Source organism: Mobula birostris, chromosome 9 (assembly GCF_030028105.1).
Source record: "Mobula birostris isolate sMobBir1 chromosome 9, sMobBir1.hap1, whole genome shotgun sequence".
Taxonomy (NCBI): Eukaryota; Metazoa; Chordata; class Chondrichthyes; order Myliobatiformes; family Myliobatidae; genus Mobula; species Mobula birostris.
In genome coordinates, this window is record NC_092378.1 from 77,236,185 (window position 1) to 77,256,505 (window position 20,321).

General features: G+C 40.2%; 1 protein-coding gene across 10 annotated transcripts in view; it reads left to right on the plus strand.

Moving 5' to 3' along the window:
• Window positions 1-20,321, plus strand: part of fam49bb (family with sequence similarity 49 member Bb) — a 198,066-nt gene that overhangs the window by 106,992 nt on the left and 70,753 nt on the right. For 8 of the 10 annotated variants that reach the window (XM_072268289.1, XM_072268294.1, XM_072268285.1 and 5 more), the window contains one exon: window positions 9,072-9,184. The exons of the other annotated variants lie outside the window; for them this stretch is intronic. The gene's annotated coding sequence lies outside the window, so the exon portion shown is untranslated. The remainder of the gene's footprint in view (window positions 1-9,071; window positions 9,185-20,321) is intronic. 10 annotated transcript variants of the gene reach the window in all.

The window sequence follows — 20,321 nt, forward strand, 5'->3', positions numbered from 1 at the left end:
TAAATAAATAATATAGAGAAGATGAATTGTAGAGTCCTTAAAAGTGAGTCTAAAGGCTTTGGAATTAGTTCAGAGTTGACATGAGTGAAGTTAATCATACTGGTTCAGGAACCATTTAGTAGCTCTAGCTATTTGCTTCTTTTGAAAGGTTTTGACACAAATGCATATTTCACTGTGTATTTTGATGTACATGTGCCAAATCTTTGAACTCTTGTGAAAAACTACTTTAAACACCAGCAACTTTGATGTGTGCTGCTTGAATTTCCAGCGTCTGCAGAATTCCTCGTGAATACTTTAAACCTCCATCAGTCTAAATAAAGAAAATGCTACAGTTAGTTACAGGAGCTTCCTTGCTCGGTATTCTTTGCGGCATATTGTTGTTTCTCTATTACATCTTCGGTCGCATCCTCTTATGGCAATTTGTCTTTTACTTTGTTGTTGCCTGCAAGGCCAGCTTTTATTGTGCTCCCAAGTCCTCTGGGTAATCAGTTAAATTATATTTTTACATGAATATTAAAAGAATCAGCATCTCCATTGCAGCAATCCTCACATGGTGCCAAATTTTAGCATCTTCTGATTTCATACTTTATACTTTACTGTCACCAAGCAATTGGTACTAGAACGTACAATCATCACAGCGATATTTGATTCTGCGCTTCACACTCCCTGGATTACAAATATTAAATATTAAAGATTTTAAAAATTAGTTAAAATTAGTAAATATTAAAAATTTAAATTATTAATCATAAATAGAAAATAGAAAAAAATGGGAAGTAAGGTAGTACAAAAAAACTGAGAGGCAGGTCCAGATATTTGGAGGGTATGGCCCAGATCTGGATCAGGATCCATTCAGCGGTGTTGGAGAGAAGCTGTTCCCAAATCTGACCGTACGAGTCTTCAAGCTCCTGAACCTTCTCCCGGAGGGAAGAGGGACGAAAAGTCTATGTTCCCTATAAGGAGTGCTCCTGATCACTGCAGACTGCTGAAAATTCATGCTTAACCTTCCAGATTTGACCTCTGGCCACTGTTAGCATCAATGCTGTCATAAAATTATTCCAAAGGAAATACTTTCTCAAAATTGTTCAGATGTTGCCTATTTTTGAGATATTGTCCTGTATTTTCTTAAGTAAGAGTGTGTAATATCATATTTTGTGTGAAAACAGGAAGGAGGACTCATTTTAGTCACTTTCAAATTGGTGTCATATGGTGACTATACCTTTTATACATACACTCTGGTATAGGGCTGCAATAAATGTGTGGGCACGTGGCCAAGTGGTTAAGGCATTGGACTAGCTACCTGAAGGTCGTGAGTTCGAGCCTCAGCCGAGGCAATGTGTTGTGTCCTTGAGCAAGGCACTTAATCACACATTGCCCTGCGAAGACACTGGTGCCAAGCTGTATGGGTCCTAATGCCCTTCCCTTGGGTAACATTGGTGTCGTGGAGAGGGGAGACTTGCAGCATGGGCAACTGCTGGTCTTCCATACAACCTTGCCCAGGCCTGCGCCCTGGAGAGTGAAGACTTTCCAGGCGCAGATCCATGGTCTCGCAAGACTAACGGATGCCTTTACTTTACATGCACCCTAAATGTAATCCACATTGAAGTATTTTAAAAAGTATCAACTAACAATTAAAAGAAAATTAAAATATCTTTTACATTGTTCAGCTAATTATTTTTACATGAATTTAAATCAGTTCTTATAATTTTTTCTGGGGAGAATGTCAAAAACCAACAAGCTTTTCAGTTATCATTAACTTGACTGGGACAGTGCTATGTTTTGACAAGCGTCTGAGCTGTGGAAGAGGTCCCTAGAAATTATAATAGTATGAGCAATAGCATTATTGTTATGTCATAATTTACAAGAACTTTTAGACTAGAATGCCCTTAATATAAATACGATATTAAGACAGAAACTCAGAAAATCTGGCAGGGTGGTAGTAGAGGTAAATGCATTAGGGACATTTAAGAAGCATTTAGATTGACATATAGATGACAGAAAAATGGAAGGCTATGAAGGAGAGAAAGGTTAGATTTATCTTAGAGTAGGTTAAAAAGTCAATACAACGTTGTGGGTTGAAGGGCTATAATGTGCTATAAATGGCTGATGTTCTATGTTCGTTTGTCGAGAGGAGAAGAGTTCATCGATGAAAGCTGAAAGATCTGATGTACCAAAATTGTCCAACATTTTCTGTTGTTGCTTGGATGCAGGAGACCTGCACCAATTTCTTTTGTGTTCAGTAAACAATCACAAGATGTCATTTTGATGCACATTATTATAACTGTTGTTATGTTCATTTACAACGTTATTAGACAAATACTATTCTCAGTTGAAAGCAGGTTTATTAGAACAATTGTTATTGAGCTCTATATGTCCACTGATGGTGAATTCACATAATTAAAGTGCACTACACAGGTTGTATACAGATCTTTTCTATGGATGACAAAAAAATTGAATCTGATCATCAAATTCATCATTTTTAATATTCTTGGGGTCAGTTGGAGAATCCATACTCTCAAATCATGAGAGATTGGAGATTTTCTTTGCCATACTACTTAAACTGATCTGGAAAACCATACAGCATTTTAAAATGCTTTTAAATTTGGCTGTGTTAAAAAATATTGGCAAATTTGAATAACAATGACGGAGTTTGATAAATTCAGCCTGAAATGGGTTATCTGAATAAGTATATGGATAAGAAGAGAAGATAAAAAAAAATCGTTAACTGTCTTAGTTGTTAAGTCACTATAAATATTTTAACAACCTTATTGAATGGTTTTCTGGTTGTGCATGTACAGAGTATTCTTGTTAACAGAGTAAAAGAATATATTGAGATGAATTGAAGGAATGCCCTTTGGTTTTTTGCAGACAAGGCGATTGGCTTAATTTTAAGAGATTTGTTGAAGTCTCACCAACAAGTCCCATTAGCAAAAAATCTCACTGGTAGAGAATTTGATTTGGCTGCATGGCTGGTTTTATGGGCGAGGAAATGTTTTTTGTGATGCATTAAAACTAATGCTAAAGATCAGAGACTCAATTTGAGACTCAATTTTGTGGTTTTCTTTGTGATTATTGCGATTATACTAATTAGATTTTGTTTTGGAATAAAAAGCAAATTGTAAGAAATTATCTTCTAAGAAAATTGAACATTAAGATTTGTTATAAAACTAGAAAATACTAGAAACAGTCAGCAGGTCAGGCAGCATCCACTTTAATATTTTAAATATTACGCACTTTACATGAAAGGAAGGGATAAAATCAAAATAAGTATTTCTTCTTGTATTGAAATTGACCTAATGTGGATGACTATACATTGTCCTTAAATCTTCAACTAGTCTAACATACTGAGATGTTCAAATCATGAAAATATTTTTATTCTTGATTTTGAGTGCTGTTCATTGTAAATGATTGTAAGCTGTTAGAGACAATCCATGGTCCAAATTGTGTTCGTTGCTGATATAAGTACCTAACACTGACATTACTAGAATCCCTGGGGTTGGTTTACATTCTCAACATAGAATGCTGCACCCATGAAGCAGCAAAGTTTAGAAGGATGGAAAATGCAGCTCTAATCTAGATGGTGTCAGCTCCTTCTTGTAACTATTAAAATATGGTATAGGAATTGAAGCATTATTTCTGGATTTTTTTTCTCTTGTATTCCATTTTATGCTTTCAGTTAATATGCTTACTTAACCCCAGTCTTTCAGTGATTTTTTTTCTTAGTTAAATATCTCCTAATTGCATTTGTTTTCTCAATTCAGTACGGGTCTTTCACTGTTGAATGTCAAATTGTACTCATAGTCATTGAGTACTACAGCACAGAAACAGGCCTTTTGGTTCATCCAGTCCATGCTGAACTAATCTTATGCTTATTCCTATCTACGTGTTACTGGACCATATCATTCCAAACTTTCCACCCAGGTGCTGTCCAAGCTTCTTACACATTATGTCTTCAGTTCTAGTCTCACTCAACCTGAGGGGAAAAAGCATGCTTGCATTCACACTATCTATAACCCTCACATTTTTGTGTACATCTATAAGATCTCCCCTCATTCTCCAGGGAAAATCTAACCAAAGTCCATCTTTCCTTGTAACTCAGGTCCTCAGTTCCCACAACATCCTTGTAAAGTTTCTCTGCAATCTTTCATGTTTATTGATAAATTTCCTGTAGGTAGGAATTTTGCACACAATATTCTAAATTTGACCTTACCAGCATCTCATGCAATTTTAGCATAACATCCCAACCCCTGTACTCAGTGCCTTGATTTATGAAGGCCTGTGTGCCAAAATCTCTCTTAATGACCCTGTCTGCCTGTGATGGCACCTTCAAGAAATTCTATATCTGTATCCCCAAGGTCGATAGTGAGGTTGTAATGCTTAATGGCCTAATGCTGTTCCCATGTCTTATGGTCCTTTTGTTCTGTGGTGCACCTCTGAGCCAACATTGACTGTGTAAGTCTTACCCTGGTTTGTCCTCCCAGCGTTCAATACTTCACACTTGTCTGCATTAAATTCCATCTGACATTTTTCAGTCCATTTTTCTAGCTGATCAAGATCACCCTGCAAGCTTTAATAGCCTTCCTTACTATCTACTACACCTCCAAACTTGGTCTGATCTACGAATTTGCTATTCACGTTTATCACATTATCATGGAGATTATTAATATAGAAGATGAACAGCGATGTACCCAGCACTGATCCTCGCAGCATGCCAGTTTTGACAGGCATCCAGTCAGAGAGACAGCTATCTGCACCCGTCTCTGATTACTCCCATCAAGACACAGTTGGATTCAATTACTCAAAGATCTCTGTTGTTTTCATGCAACTTCCCCTGTCCCTAATTTGCTTTTCCTCTTTATTCTTTGTAGCACTTTGTTGGATTATATGGTTTTGATCATGTAGTTTGAAATGACCTACTTTGAGAATACTAAGATATAAAAGCAGCAATGCTGAAGTTTTATAAGGCATTGGTCAGACCACACTTGGAATATTGTGAGCAGTTCTGAGCCTCTTATTTAAGAAAGGATGTGCTAGCATTGGAAGAGGGTCCAGAGAAGGCTTAGGAGAATAATGCCAGGAATGCAAGGGTTAACTCTGGATCTGTACTAGCTGGAGTTTAGAAGAGTGAAGGGGATCTAATTAAAACCTATTGAATATTGAAAAGCCTACAGAGAGTGGACGGAGAGAGAATGTTTCCTACAGTGAGGGAGACTCAGATCAGAGGGCCCAGCATCAGAATACAAGGACTTTTCTTCAGAACAGATGAAGAGGAATTTCTTCAGCCAGAGGGTGGTGAATCTGTGGAATTCATTGCCATCGATGCGTGTGGAGGCCAAGTCACTGGGTATATTTAAAGAGGAGGTTGATAGGTTATTGATTAGTAAGAATGCTAAAGATTATGGAGAGAAGGCCGAAGAATGGGGTTGAGAGGGATAATAAATAGGCCATGATGGAATTGCTGAACAGACTTGATGGGCCATAGGTGCTCGTCAAAGCAGTCTCCTAGTCTATGTCATGTCTCACTGACATACAGGAGGCCACACTGGGAGCACTGGACATAGTATATGATCCCAACAGACTCACAATTGAAGTGACGCCTCACCTGGAAGGACTGTTTGGGGCCCTGAATGGTGGTGAAGGAGGAGATGTAGGGGCAGGTGTAGCACTTGTTCTGCTTGCAAGGGTAAGTGCCAGGAGGCACATCAGTGGGGAGGGACGAATGGACAAGGGTGTTGCAGCGGGAGTGATCCCTTTGTAAAGCAGAAAGTGCGGTGGAGGGAAAGATGTGATTGGTGGTGGGATCTACAATTTACATTAGATGTTTGTATCGTTTGTACAAATATGTGATTAACTGACTTAAAGATAAAGCATGGTAAAACTTACTTAGAAAACTAAAATGAGAAGAGTTTCTATTTATGTAACACTATTCATGAATCCAGATACTCAATGCATCAGAGCCAATGCAGTACAGGCTTCCCCCGCCATCCGAAGGTAGAGCGTTCCTATGAAACGGTTCGTAAGCCGAAATGTCGTAATGCGAAGAAGCAATTACCATTTATTTATATGGGAAAATTTTGAGCGTTCGCAGACCCAACAATAACCTACCAAATCATGACAAATAACACATAAAACCTAACATAACAGTAACATATAGTAAAAGCAGGAATGATATGATAAATACACAGCCTATATAAGGTAGAAATACTTCTCTACAACGATTGCCTGCACAGATCTCCGTAGCGAAAATCTCACGCAAGCGCTGTTGGCATAAACGCACTCTCCAGTAACCTTTAGGCTATGAGGCTGCCAAATCTACCAAATAATAGGTAAAAATACACAGCCTATATAAAGTAGAAATAATGTATGTACAGTGTAGTATCACTTACCGGAATCGGGAAGACAGCTTGCCGAGCACACTGATGATGGTGTGTTAGACTGAATCATCGCAGGTTGGGTGGTGCAGTGGCCCCCACCCTCCGGGCCGCCGAACCGATACATTGCCGCGAAGAACGCAGCAGTAGCCGGGAGGCACACAGCACATCTTTAAGAAAAAAGCCGAAATAAACAAACTAATTAATTAGGTGCCGCCGACACGTAATTGTTGGCCCAGATCAGAGGCGGTGCAATGGGAAATCGGCACTGATCTGGGCCACCAATTATATGTCGGCGGCACCTAATTAATTAGCTTGTTTATTTTGGCTTTTTTCTTAAAGGTGTGCTGTGTGCCTCCTGGCTACCGTTGCATTCTCTGCGAATTGGTACAGTATCTGTCCGGGGGTTGGGGTGGTGGGACACGGGGGTGTCATCTCATCGTCGATCAAGGTAGGCAGCTCATCTTCTCCTATGACTGCCCACCTCGATGTCGAAGATCGAGGTTCGTCGTCTGCTGTGGCTGATGTGGAAGGCTTGCTTGACTGCTGAGCCTCGCGCATTTTTCTATCATACAGTTGCTTGTAAGGACTCAAACCATCCTGCAAATATCCCCTAAACCTACGTACTGTGACAAGAATACACATAGATAAGATGTTAGCTGTCCTGTGTGATCAGCAGTTGGTCTGCCACCTGTCTTCAGGGGAAGGAGAGATAAGGAACAATGAAGCAGCATCTGGAGATGTGTAATGAAGGGACGGGAGAGAGAGCTGTCTGGAGCGGCTCCCCCTTTGAACCCTGAACTGTTTGAAGTGATGGACAGGCAATACCCCAGCAGGGGGATAAAAAGGGACAGGTTCGCTAAGGCAGGACACACACACACGACACTCGAGGTAACGAGACCCTGGAAGCGGTGCGCCTCTCACGAGTCGGTGGGAAGTACCGGACAACGCATAAGGTGGAAAGGTACAATCAGCGGGAACCCGGTGTGTGTCCACCCTTGCTTGGGTGCCGGGTTCACTGCAGAGGATCGACCGCATCTGGAGGAGGGGTCACAGTCGGTGACCTCAGGTGACATCACAAAGGACCTGCCCGAAAGCTGCTTGTGAGCAATATCGCCGGTCTGTGAGTGGAAGCCGTTTCTGAATGATCAGTTGTTCTCTGTCCCTCCCCCCACGTTGTCCATCGCCATGGCAACAATTACTGCGAACTGAACTACTAAATCGAACTGGACTTTTGTGTCACTTTGAAATTGGTCATTTACCCTTAGACAACGATAGAGCTTGGTTGATGCTGTTATCTTAATTCTGTGCACGTGTGTTTATCATTGCTGAACTGTTGCATTTATTATCCTTTCGATTACTGTGTTGCTTGTTTCTTTAATAAAACTTTCTTAGTTCTAGTAATCCAGACTCCAACTGAGTGATCCATTTCTGCTGGTTTGGCAACCCAGTTACGGGGTACGTAACAGTACCCTTTCAAAATTAAAGTCATACTTCATCATTGCAGCGAAAATCTCACGCAGTTGCTTCCTGTTCAGTTTGCTACTGCATTCGGTTTTGATTGTTATCCTTTCCTCTTCCAATTGCATCAGCTCTTCATCTATCAGTTCTTGGTCATGGGATGCCAAAACCTCTTCAACATCATCTTCATCAGCTTCCGCAAGCCAAACTCACTTTGTCCTTGCTTCGTTCACCACGATCGAAATGCTTAATTATGTCTAGTTTTACGCTAAGTGTAACACCCTTACGAGCTCTTTTAGGCTTTTCTGATACCTTAGAACTCATCTTGCTGACGGCTGCTCACAGGCACGTGTTTAAGCAATGCCATTCTGAATCTGGGGGAGAGCGGCTGCTTGGGGCACGCACTGATTTTTTCGCGCGCTGATTTTTTATTGTGCGCTGCCTTTCTTCGTAACAGTGAAAACACCTTCTGTAAGCGAAAACAGGGTACTAATGTAGGTCTTTCGTAACAGTGAGGTTTCATAAAGCAAACGTTCAAAAAGCGGGGGACCCCTGTACCTCATTAACCTTTTACTGTCAAGAATAACTAATTTCTCTACAGAAGGGAAATACTCTACAGATCAGGCAGCATTTGTAGAGCGAGAGAAATGGATAGCAATATGCTATTGAATCTTTCTCTGCTTTCTGTGGAGCCTTCAGTGTTCTTAGTATGATATGGCGATAACCCTCTCGTTATTGTTTAACCAGTGTATTTTAGTGGTTCAATATACTTTGTACTTTGATTTGTGACAAATATGATTATATGGTATATATGTACAGTATCTGAAATACATCTTATGGAAATGTTTGTTTGATGATGAACTTCAATAAAAAAAATAAATTACCAAAAAAAAATTTTGTGCTTTAAACTCAGAGTCTATTATGCTTTTTGAAATCATAAGGAAGGAACTTGCATCTTTTGTGTAGTGAAATTCCATTTGATCTTTCCAAGACTTATGGCATTTTAAGGAAGCTTTTGTGGTAATGATACCACTCCATGTGACTGGCTCCCTGTTGTTAGAGAGAAGAGGATTTGGAGAAGATGAGAAAAGAAAAAAACTATTGGGTTTTTATCAAAGCAGCAAATCTTAAAGAGGAAGTGACTTGATGCTAAATTACATAATTCAAATTATGGATGAAGACTAGTTTTTTCCTATCCTGAGTCTCACCTTTTTTTTTTAACAATTTCCTTTATTTCCTTAGATGGCAATTCATGCTGAGGGCAGTCCTGTGGTATCTTGCTGAGGTGAACAGGTTGTGACTGGATGTTGTTGGAGTTATTTGCTACCCAAACATAACTGTACCCTTCCTGCTTGGTAAGAAAATTACAGCATGTAACACAATAACTTCTGTACAACTTGAGGCTTTATAAAACAGTTCTAAATTTTGGTTATTGATTTTGTCTTAAACCACTTGTAGTTAGTTACTATTGTACAGTGAACTCAAGTATTGCCTTGAAATGATAATTAAATTTTTAAAAAATTCTACTTTATATTCTGTATGGCTTAAAATATGAATACTAAACCATATGAATACTAAACATTGTACTATTTTCTGTGTGTGGGCTTTCTTTCAATCATTATACCTTGAAACTTACAACAACTTTTGGAAATTAGCATGCATCCTTAATGAACTTAAAGAGGGGTAACTTTGAAGGTATGAGACGTGAATTAGCTAAGATAGACTGGCAAACGACACTTAAAGGATTGACGGTGGATATGCAATGGCAAACATTTAAAGGTTGCATGGATGAACTGCAACAAATGTTCATCCCAGTTTGGCAAAAGAATAAATCAAGGAAGGTAGTGCACCCGTGGCTGACAAGAGAAATTAGGCATAGTATCAATTCCAAAGAAGCAGCATACAAATTAGCCAGAGAAAGTGGCTCACCTGAGGACTGGGAGAAATTCAGAGTTCAGCAGAGGAGGACAAAAGGCTTAATTAGGAAGGGGAAAAAAGATTATGAGAGAAAACTGGCAGGCAACATAAAAACGGACTGTAAAAGCTTTTATAGATATGTAAAAAGGAAAAGACTGGTAAAGACAAATGTAGGTCCCCTGCAGGCAGAAACAGGTGAATTGATTATGGGGAGCAAGGACATGGCAGACCAATTGAATAATTACTTTGGTTCTGTCTTCACTAAGGAGGACATAAATAATCTTCCAGAAATAGTAGGGGACAGAGGGTCCAGTGAGATGGAGGAACTGAGTGAAATGCATGTTAGTAGGGAAGTGGTGTTAGGTAAATTGAAGGGATTGAAGGCAGATAAATCCCCAGGGCCAGATGGTCTGCATCCCAGGGTGCTTAAGGAAGTAGCCCAAGAAATAGTGGGATGCATTAGTGATAATTTTTCAAAACTCGTTAGATTCTGGACTAGTTCCTGAGGATTGGAGGGTGGCTAATGTAACTCCACTTTTTAAAAAAGGAGGGAGAGAGAAACCAGGGAATTATAGACCGGTTAGCCTAATGTCGGTGGTGGGGAAACTGCTGGAGTCAGTTATCAAGGATGTGATAACAGCACATTTGGAAAGCGGTGAAATGATCGGACAAAGTCAGCATGGATTTGTGAAAGGAAAATCATGTCTGACGAATCTCATAGAATTTTTTGAGGATGTAACTAGTAGAGTGGATAGGGGAGAACCAGTGGATGTGGTATATTTGGATTTTCAAAAGGCTTTTGACAAGGTCCCACACAGGAGATTAGTGTGCAAACTTAAAGCACACGGTATTGGGGGTAAGGTATTGGTGTGGGTGGAGAGTTGGTTAGCAGACAGGAAGCAAAGAGTGGGAATAAATGGGACCTTTTCAGAATGGCAGGCGGTGACTAGTGGGGTACCGCAAGGCTCAGTGCTGGAACCCCAGTTGTTTACAATATATATTAATGACTTGGATGAGGGAATTAAATGCAGCATCTCCAAGTTTGCGGATGACACGAAGCTAGGTGGCAGTGTTAGCTGTGAGGAGGATGCTAAGAGGATGCAGGGTGACTTGGATAGGTTGGGTGAGTGGGCAAATTCATGGCAGATGCAATTTAATGTGGATAAATGTGAAGTTATCCACTTTGGTGGCAAAAATAGGAAAACAGATTATTATGTGAATGGTGGCCAATTAGGAAAAGGGGAGGTGCAACGTGACCTGGGTGTCATTATACACCAGTCATTGAAAGTGGGCATGCAGGTACAGCAGGCGGTGAAAAAGGCGAATGGTATGCTGGCATTTATAGCGAGAGGATTTGAGTACAGGAGCAGGGAGGTACTACTGCAGTTGTACAAGGCCTTGGTGAGACCACACCTGGAGTATTGTGTGCAGTGTTGGTCCCCTAATCTGAGGAAAGACATCCTTGCCATAGAGGGAGTACAGAGAAGGTTCACCAGATTGATTCCTGGGATGGCAGGACTTTCATATGAAGAAAGACTGGATGAACTGGGCTTGTACTCGTTGGAATTTAGAAGATTGAGGGGGGATCTGATTGAAACATATAAGATCCTAAGGGGATTGGACAGGCTAGATGCAGGAAGATTGTTCCCGATGTTGGGGAAGTCCAGAACGAGGGGTCACAGTTTGAGGATAGAGGGGAAGCCTTTTAGGACCGAGATTAGGAAAAACTTCTTCACACAGAGAGTGGTGAATCTGTGGAATTCTCTGCCACAGGAAACAGTTGAGGCCAGTTCATTGGCTATATTTAAGAGGGAGTTAGATATGGCCCTTGTGGCTACAGGGGTCAGGGGGTATGGAGGGAAGGCTGGGGTGGTGGTCTGAGTTGGATGATCAGCCATGATCATAATAAATGGCGGTGCGGGCTCGAATGGCCGAATGGCCTACTCCTGCACCTATTTTCCATGTTTCTATGTTTCTATCCTGGTTTGAGTGATTAAGAGTTCCCCCAACTGGCTGCAGTTGTTTTTATAGCCTTGCATTGTAATCAAGGGAAATCAATAATATTGCTAAATTTCAGGTGTTTATCAACTGTGTTCCCTAAAATTATGCACCACTGCTGGTGACTTAGTGACCTTATGGGGCATGAACTGCAGTTAGTAATTAGTAATCCCTCTGGCTCTAAACAATTTCAATCTTGTATGCTTTGTTATTCCCTCCTCAAAATAAATTGTAATTGTGATGCTTCTGTTCAATCTTATATTATATTACAGTCTTCACTCTGTATTCACCAAAATGTTTAAAATATTAATTTAATGTTTTACTTAGTAATACATACAAAATGCTGGAGAAACTCAGTATGTCAGGCAACATCTATGGAAATGAATAAACAATTGATATTTCAGGCCAAGAGCCTTCATCAGGAATATGATGTACGGTACTGGTTGGAAAAGTCCATTTTCAAAGAGCTAGTGCAAGGGCAATAGGCTGTAAGATTCCTGTCTCCAGATAATATTCTTGTCAGATATAGGTACCTGCACATGTGCCTGGAAGTCTCAGACTAAGCTGATCTGGCAAATGTAGAGGCCGTTGAGGGTGGGTCACAAAAGAAATGTATTGTTCCAGATTTAGGGAAGTAGGAAATGCTTGCTCCCTCAAGAGAAAGGTGTGAACAGATGGATCAAGAGAAAGGATTGGAAGATGTAGCGGAGGGTGCAGAATCGTTGTGGGTAGAACTAAGGAACTGCAGGGGTAAAATAAAATATTGACCGGAGTTATGTACAGACCATCCCCCCACACACACAATGGTAAAGAGGTAGTCTACAAATTACATCGGGATATAGAAAATGCATGTCAAAAGCTCAGTGTTACAGACGGTGATGGGGAATTTCAATATGCAGGTAGATTGGGAAAATCAGGTTGGTGCTGGATCCCAAGATGGGGAATTTCTAAAATGCCATTGAGATGGCTTTTTAGAGAAGTTTTTGGATGAACCCACAAGGGCATCAGCTATTCTGGATTTGGTGTTGTGTAGTGAACTGAATTGATTGGAGAGCTCAAGGTAAAGAAACCCTTAAGGGCCAGTGATCATAATATGATGGAATTCACCCTGCAATTTGTGAAGGAGCAGCTAATGTCAGATGTATCAGTATTACAGTGGACTAAAGGGAATTACAGAAGCATTAGAGAGGAGCTGGCCAAGCATCAGACACAAAATGCTGGAGGAACTCAGCAAACCAGGCAGCATCTAGGAAAAGAATACGTCGACTGTACTCTTTTCCTCAAAGCTGCTTGGCCTGCTGAGTTCCTCCAGGATTTTGTGTATGTTGATTGGATTTCCATCCCAAAACTGATTGGAAGAGGATAGTTAGCAGGATGACAGCGGAGCTGCAATGGCTGGAATTTCTGGGAGCAATTCAGAAGGCACAGGATATACACATCCCAAAGAAGTAGTACGCTAAAAGCAGGGTGACGCAACCATGGCTGACAAGAGAAGTCAAAGCCAACATAAAAACCAAAGAGAGGGCATATAATTGAACAAAAATTAGTGGAAGATAGAGGATTGGGAAGCTTGTAAAAACCAAATGAAGACAACTAAAGAAGGAAAAGATGAAATATGAAGGTAAACGAGCCAATGATATAAAAAGAGAATACCAAAAGGTTCTTCAGATATATAAAGTGTAAACTAGAGGTGAGTGCTGGAAAATGTTGCTGGAGAAGTAGTGATGGGGGAACAAGGAAATGGTGGGTGTACTGAATAAGTATTTTGCATGTCTTCACCATGGAAGATACTAGCAGAATGCCAGAAGTTCAAAAGTGTCAGGGGGCCATTACTAGGTCCAAAGGTCCAATTTACTGTCAGAGAAATGTATACAATATACATTCTGAAATGCTTTTTCTTGGTAACCATCCACGAAAACAGAGGAGTGCTCCAAAGAGTAAACAACAGTTAAATGTTAGAACCCCGAAGTGCCCCCCCCCCAGCTCCCTTCCCTCCCGCGCGCAAGCGGCAGCAAGCAACTGGCAAAAAAAAGCATCGGCACCTGCCACTGAGCACTCAAGCGTGAGCAAAGCGATAGCAAAGACAGACTTGCAGTTACCTCAAAGGCTTTGCATTTCACCCGGTATACGACATACCACAGGCTCTCTCTCGCTCCCTAATAAGGGAGAGGGAGGTGTCTCTGTTTTCCCAGCGAGCAGGACGGTACTCGGGAGAAGGTGCTTGAGAAACTAAAAAGTCTGAAGGTAGTTAAGTCACCTGGGCCAGATGGTGTACACTCCAGGGTTCTGAAAGAGGTAGCTGAAGAGATTGTGGAGCCACTGGTAATGATTTTTCAAGTATCAATGGATTCTGGCATGGTTTTTGAAGACTCAGAAATTGCAAATGTCATTCTGCTCTTCAAGAAGGGAGAGAGGCAGAAGGAACCTACAGGACAGTTAGTCTGTCCTCAGTGGTTGGAAATATGTTGGAATCGATTGTTAAGGATGTGGTTTCGGTGTACTTGGAGGCACGTGATAAAATAGGCCATAGTCAGCATGGTTTTCTTAAAGGAAAATCTTGCCTGACAAATACTTTGGAATTCTTTGAGGAAATAACAAGCAGGATAGACAAAGGGGAACTGGTGGATGTTATGTACTTGGATTTTCAGAAGCCCTTTGACTAGGTGCCACAAATCTTATGATCTTAAAGGTGTGAACAGATGGATTTTCGAAAATAAAGGTGCTTGATTTCTTCATTTGGAAAATTCCCCAGGGCATTTATTCTTGGTGTATGGTAAGCTAACAACCTGTAGGCTTCTTGAAGTCATAATAAGTATTGGCTTTTAATGAGGCAATGCAAATAAAAACCCTTTTTTATCTATCAGGGTAGGCCTCAAGTGTTTTTTGACAAGACATGGGAGATGTTGGAAAACATAAAATACTGCCAATGCTGGAAATTTAGTATTCAACAAAAAATGCTGGAAATATTCAACAGATTAGGTAGTAGCATTACAGTGCAAGACAAAAAAGACTTTAATTTACACTTAAAAATAATAAATAAATAGCACAAAAAATAAATGTTCATAAATATGATGGCAGAGGGGAAGAATCTGTTCCTAAGTCATGCAGTGTGGGTCTTCAGGCTTCAATCCCTCCTCTTTAATGGTAGAAATAAGAACAGGGCATGTCTCTGGTTGTGAGGGCCCTTAATGATGGACAGCCTTCTTGAAGCACTTCCTTATGAAGATGTCCACTAATGCTATCTGTTGTTGCCCAGCTATCTAAAAATTAAAATACTGTAAATAGATGTGTATGTTCTATTATTTCATTATTGAAATAAGTATTATATGTAATGATATATTGCTTCTCTTAGTTACTTTAACTGAACTGGCAGGGATGGGGGTTGTAGTGGCGAGTGTGTATTGGATCCACTGTAATTGGGTTACAGACTTCTGAACTTGTGGATCCATTAATCTTTGCAATGGTAAATGAAAAATTAAAAAAAAAGTGGAAATTTGAAATAAAATCAGAATCAGATTTATTATCCAAAATGTTTTGTTGATGATTTTTGTTTATACTCAGTATCTGAGGCTTCTCACTTAAGTGTCTTCAGTATCTGAGGCTTCTCAGTCAGCAAGGGAGATGAGGTTGAGTACAGGGCTACTGTAGGAAACTTTGTCACATGGTGTGAGCAGAATTATCTGCAGCTTAATGTGAAAAAGACTAAGGAGCTGGTGGTAGACCTGAGGAGAGCTAAGGTACCGGTGACCCCTGTTTCCATCCAGAGGGTCAGTGTGGACATGGTGGAGGATTACAAATACCTGGGGATACGAATTGACAATAAATTGGACTGGTCAAAGAACACTGAGGCTGTCTACAAGAAGGGTCAGAGCCGTCTCTACTTCCTGAGGAGACTGAGGTCCTTTAACATCTGCCGGACGATGCTGCGGATGTTCTACGAGTCTGTGGTGGCCAGTGCTATCATGTTTGCTGTTGTGTGCTGGGGCAGCAGGCTGAGGGTAGCAGACACCAACAGAATCAACAAACTTATTCGTAAGGCCAGTGATGTTGTGGGGATGGACCTAGACTCTCTGACGGTGGTGTCTGAAAAGAGGATGCTGTCTAAGTTGCATGCCATCTTGGTCAATGTCTCCCATCCACTACATAATGTACTGGGTGGGCACAGGAGTACATTCAGCCAGAGACTCATTCCTCCAAGATGCAGCGCAGAGCGTCATAGGAAATCATTCCTGCCTGTGGCCATCAAACTTTACAACTCCTCCCTTGGAGGGTCAGACACCCTGTGCTGATAGGCTGGTCTTGGACTTAATTTCATAATTTACTGGCATAATTTACATATTACTATTTAACTATTTATGGTTCTATGACTATTTATTATTTATGGTGAAACTGTAACGAAAACCAATTTCCCCCTGGGATCAGTAAAGTATGACAATGACTATGTGTCCAGCAATAATCAACCAGCACTGAAGGATTCCAGTTGCCCGATGCTGTTTCTCCATGACCGCAGTGTCCTGGTGAAATCTTTCACTGTGCCCGTCACAGACAGTGCTAAGAATTCTAAATACGAATGCAGAAAATGAATCTTTAGTGACATGTTGGACTTCATGGTTTTGTATGCTTGAAGCATGTTGTCAACCAACTGCACATAGTTTTGTGCTCAGTCGTTACCAAGAAAATTTTCGACAACTTACTTGAATGCCTTCCATGCAATTTTCTCTGGTTCCATTAGAAGTTCTTCGAATTGCCTGCCCTTGATGACCTGTTTGATTAGTGGACCAACAGAAGTGCCTTACTTAATCTTGACATCAGTTATACTGGGAAACATCTGTCTCAATTATTGAAATTCTTCACCTTCCTTGTTTGTTGCTTTCACACAATTTTTCATAAGCTCCAGTTTTAGATGAAGAGGCGTCAAAAATATCTTTGGGTCTACAGGTGGCTTATGCGCCAAACTTTTTTGCCCTGGAACCACTGCTTACAGAGTAGCCGATCTTTTTTAAGTAATGAGAGCCTTTAGCATGGCTGCCCATTCACAAAGGAAACAACAGGACTTGGTGTATCCTAGCTGCTTTCTTAGCAGCAGTGCTACTACTTTCAGATCACCATAGATGTTCCAGTTGTAGTTGGTATACTGTATGTGTTTCAGCAAGACTTCCAGATTTCAGTAGTTTTCTTTCATGTGTACGGCATAGTCGATTGGTATTGAAGGGTGAACATTACCTTTATGTAGCAGCACACCTTTCAGGCTTAACACTGAAGAATCAATTTAAAAAAAAACAGCATTGTTGTGGGTCATGCTGGCAACCCAAAGCAGTGAAAAATTAGTCCAGAAACACAGATTATCAACTTGACCAAAGAATTACATTCAAATCTTCTTGGTGGCTACAAAAGACTGAGATTTTTGTGGCTGGTGGCATCAGATTTCATCCTTGTAGTCTTGAACCCAGTAATTCTGCTTTTGACTATGATATATCCAAGTCTCTCGACTCGGGCATTTAACTCAGATTGAGTTATCAGATGAAGCTCACTGAACATAAAGGATTCAAGGTTTGTTTCAGTGTCAGTGTCGTTTTCCATTCCTAGCCCATTCATCATGGCATCTTCATCTGCCTCCTCAAGACACCATGTGTTTGGTGGTTTCGGTATTGGAAGACTATTCTCATGCGGCACAGATCTCATGGCTAAAGGGAAGTTGGAGTATTCAATGGATTTCTTGTTTTTAGCAGTGAAACCAGACACTGATCAGGCAGAAGTAGCGGGCTGTCACATGATCCTTTTGCTCTCGCCATATCATCAGGGCAGTGAGCAGCCTTGACTTCTAAGTGTCTCTGAGTCAAGCCCTAAGGTTGACAGTACATGTTGAGGGACAGATGTGTGGAGCCCAGGCTTTGTCTTGGTCATCAATTTTACACATAAGGTAGAACTTATGGGCTTTCTTAAAAGAGGAGTATGCTCTGTGTTTGAGATTTATGCGTACACTTGCCACAAATATAGCAGAAAGTATCACGGCTGTTGCAGCGTTGGTGAGACATTTTGCTGTTACAGATACTTCTGAAAATGTATTTGTTTTATTATGATGAGTACACACAATATGCTATGTGTGTAGATCATACACATCAACATGATCACAAACCAATATACAGTACATGTAAACAGAACACATAGACTGGTGTATGCATGATGCTTTTATAACCTTCCTAAAACCTGTCCTGTCTTGCAGCATCCATCCTGCCTAAGCATGTCCAGGCATGCCTGGATAAGATGGAAAACTTTTCAGCTTATATTGGGGGCAACATTTTAATTGTTTTGAATTATGAATTGAAATAACAAATATAGGTGATTTTTAAAAAAATGTTGCATGATAGGGAAATTTCAAGGTGATTTTCATACTTAGCAGAGCCCAAAATCCATAAATACACCCAAAAGTATTCAGGAAGCAAAATCTTTGTTGTCCAGTGTAATCAGTCTGTGTTAAGGGAGAGCCGGTAATACAATTGTACTTTAATGGGAAGTTGTACATTTCCTGGTGCTCTCAGTGCTTTTTGTCAGTAATTCTACACAACCAATAAATATTAATATCTGTTGACTATCTAAAGCTAAGTGTAGGGTGATATTAGGTGGGTAAGTATTGGGTAGTAGTGCGATCATTGAAGTTGAGTATGATATTCTGTTGGTGGGTCCTCAGGTGGCTGTAGAGGCCGATCCAGGGCCCACATATTCTAGTGCAGTGTGGGCAAGAGTAAATGGTGGCTGTAGTTAATGATCGTCTGTTGGTTGTTCAGTCTCTCCTTTCACAGCTGATGCTTGTTCTAACTAGGCCTGTATGTTGATAGATTTAATTGATCCAAAGCCAGCAGGTTCCAGCACACAATTATAAACCTTAATGCTGTGCCTCTTGTATTAAGATGATGAGTGTTGGGTGTAAATATATCTTCTCTCCGAATAGTTGATGTTGCTCTAGTGTTTGCACTGTATCATTGCCAGTTTTATCCAAAGGCAGAAAGCAGAATGTCTGAGAGAGAAAACTTGTCTTCTTCTAAAGTAGGTAATTATTGTTATTTGCTAAGTTAGCAGATGTGAAATAAAATGGGAAAATGAATATCTCTGATTTAGTTTATAACGTTTAAGCATATAAAATTACTTTATTTTATACTGTCAGTAAACCTCATTTTCTGTGACTTATTTAAAAGTCACCAAGGTAAACAATTTAAAAAATTCTTGGTAGCATATGGAAAACCATTTTAGTTTTTAACTATATTATTCCTTCAAGGTCTGCATGCAGTTATTTTTATTCCAATGTGGCTTTAGAAAGTTGTTTCTTGTGATTTGAATGTATTGTCTGTTTTTTTTAAAAAAATAACAGTTATCCTTCCAGTTTGAGCACAAACTGCACTAAAACTTGTAATTTTCGCATTTTCTCTGGTGCATGCTTGCGCGGAGTAATGATTTTATGTATTTGCATTTGGCTCACTTTTAAATGCAGCATGCTAGTGCTGAAGCTTAGAAAAATGTGCACCTGAAAATTTGCCCTCTGAAATGCTAAATGTTGAATATGGCCAACCCATCCAAGTTGATGAAGCAGAGCATTGTTTGCAGTTGTTAAAACAGACTAATATAAAAGAATTGGCTTCACCACTGTGGTTCACAAATTCAGAGGATGGAGAGATGACTCGTACCACTGAAAGACTTGAATAGCATATGTACAAATCGGGGACTGGAGCAGGTCACTCAGCCCATCAAGCCTGATCTGCCAAGGGTGGCATAGTAGCATAGTGATTAGTGTAATGCTTACAGCACTAGCTGTAAGATTTGTATATTCTGCCTGTGACTCTGTCAGTTTCTGCCCACATTCCAAAGACGTATGGTTAGGGTTAGTGAGTTTTGGACGATACTGTGTTGGCACCAGAAGCATGGCAACACTTGAGTGCTGATCCCAGCATAATCCTTCAAATGTGTTGTTGATGCAAATGACTGTAGATTTTGATATACATGAGAAATAAATCTAATCTTTAATCTCTAAAATATTTAATAAGATAATAGTTGACCTGATTGTAACCTCATTTCTGCATTCTGGTTGACCTGCAGTAACCTCACTGTAAGATGGAGTATCAACCAGTAAATGGAGTATTCAATGTTTCTGCTTCTACCAACCTTACCAAAGAGTCAGTAACCTTTGGGTGGGAAAAAAAAAATTGCCTCATCTGTCTTAAATGAGTGACCTCCAGTATCTTTCAACAGAGACCCTAGTTCTAATTTCTCTCACAGGGAAGCATAAGCTCTGCATCCAACATGTCAAAACCCATCGGGATCTTCCAAGTTTCACTGAGAATCAGAATCAGATTTAATATCATTGACATATGTTGTGAAATTTGTAATTCTGTGGCAACAGTACAGTGTAATACATAAAATATTATATAAATTGCAGTAAGAAATAAATACTAAAAAATAAATAAATTGTACAAAATGAGAGCAAAAATAATGTACTCGTGTTCATGGATTGGTTCATTGTTCAGAAACCTGATGGAGGGATAGAAAAGGTTTCGGATTTCTTTTCCTTTATGGATGAGATAAAGG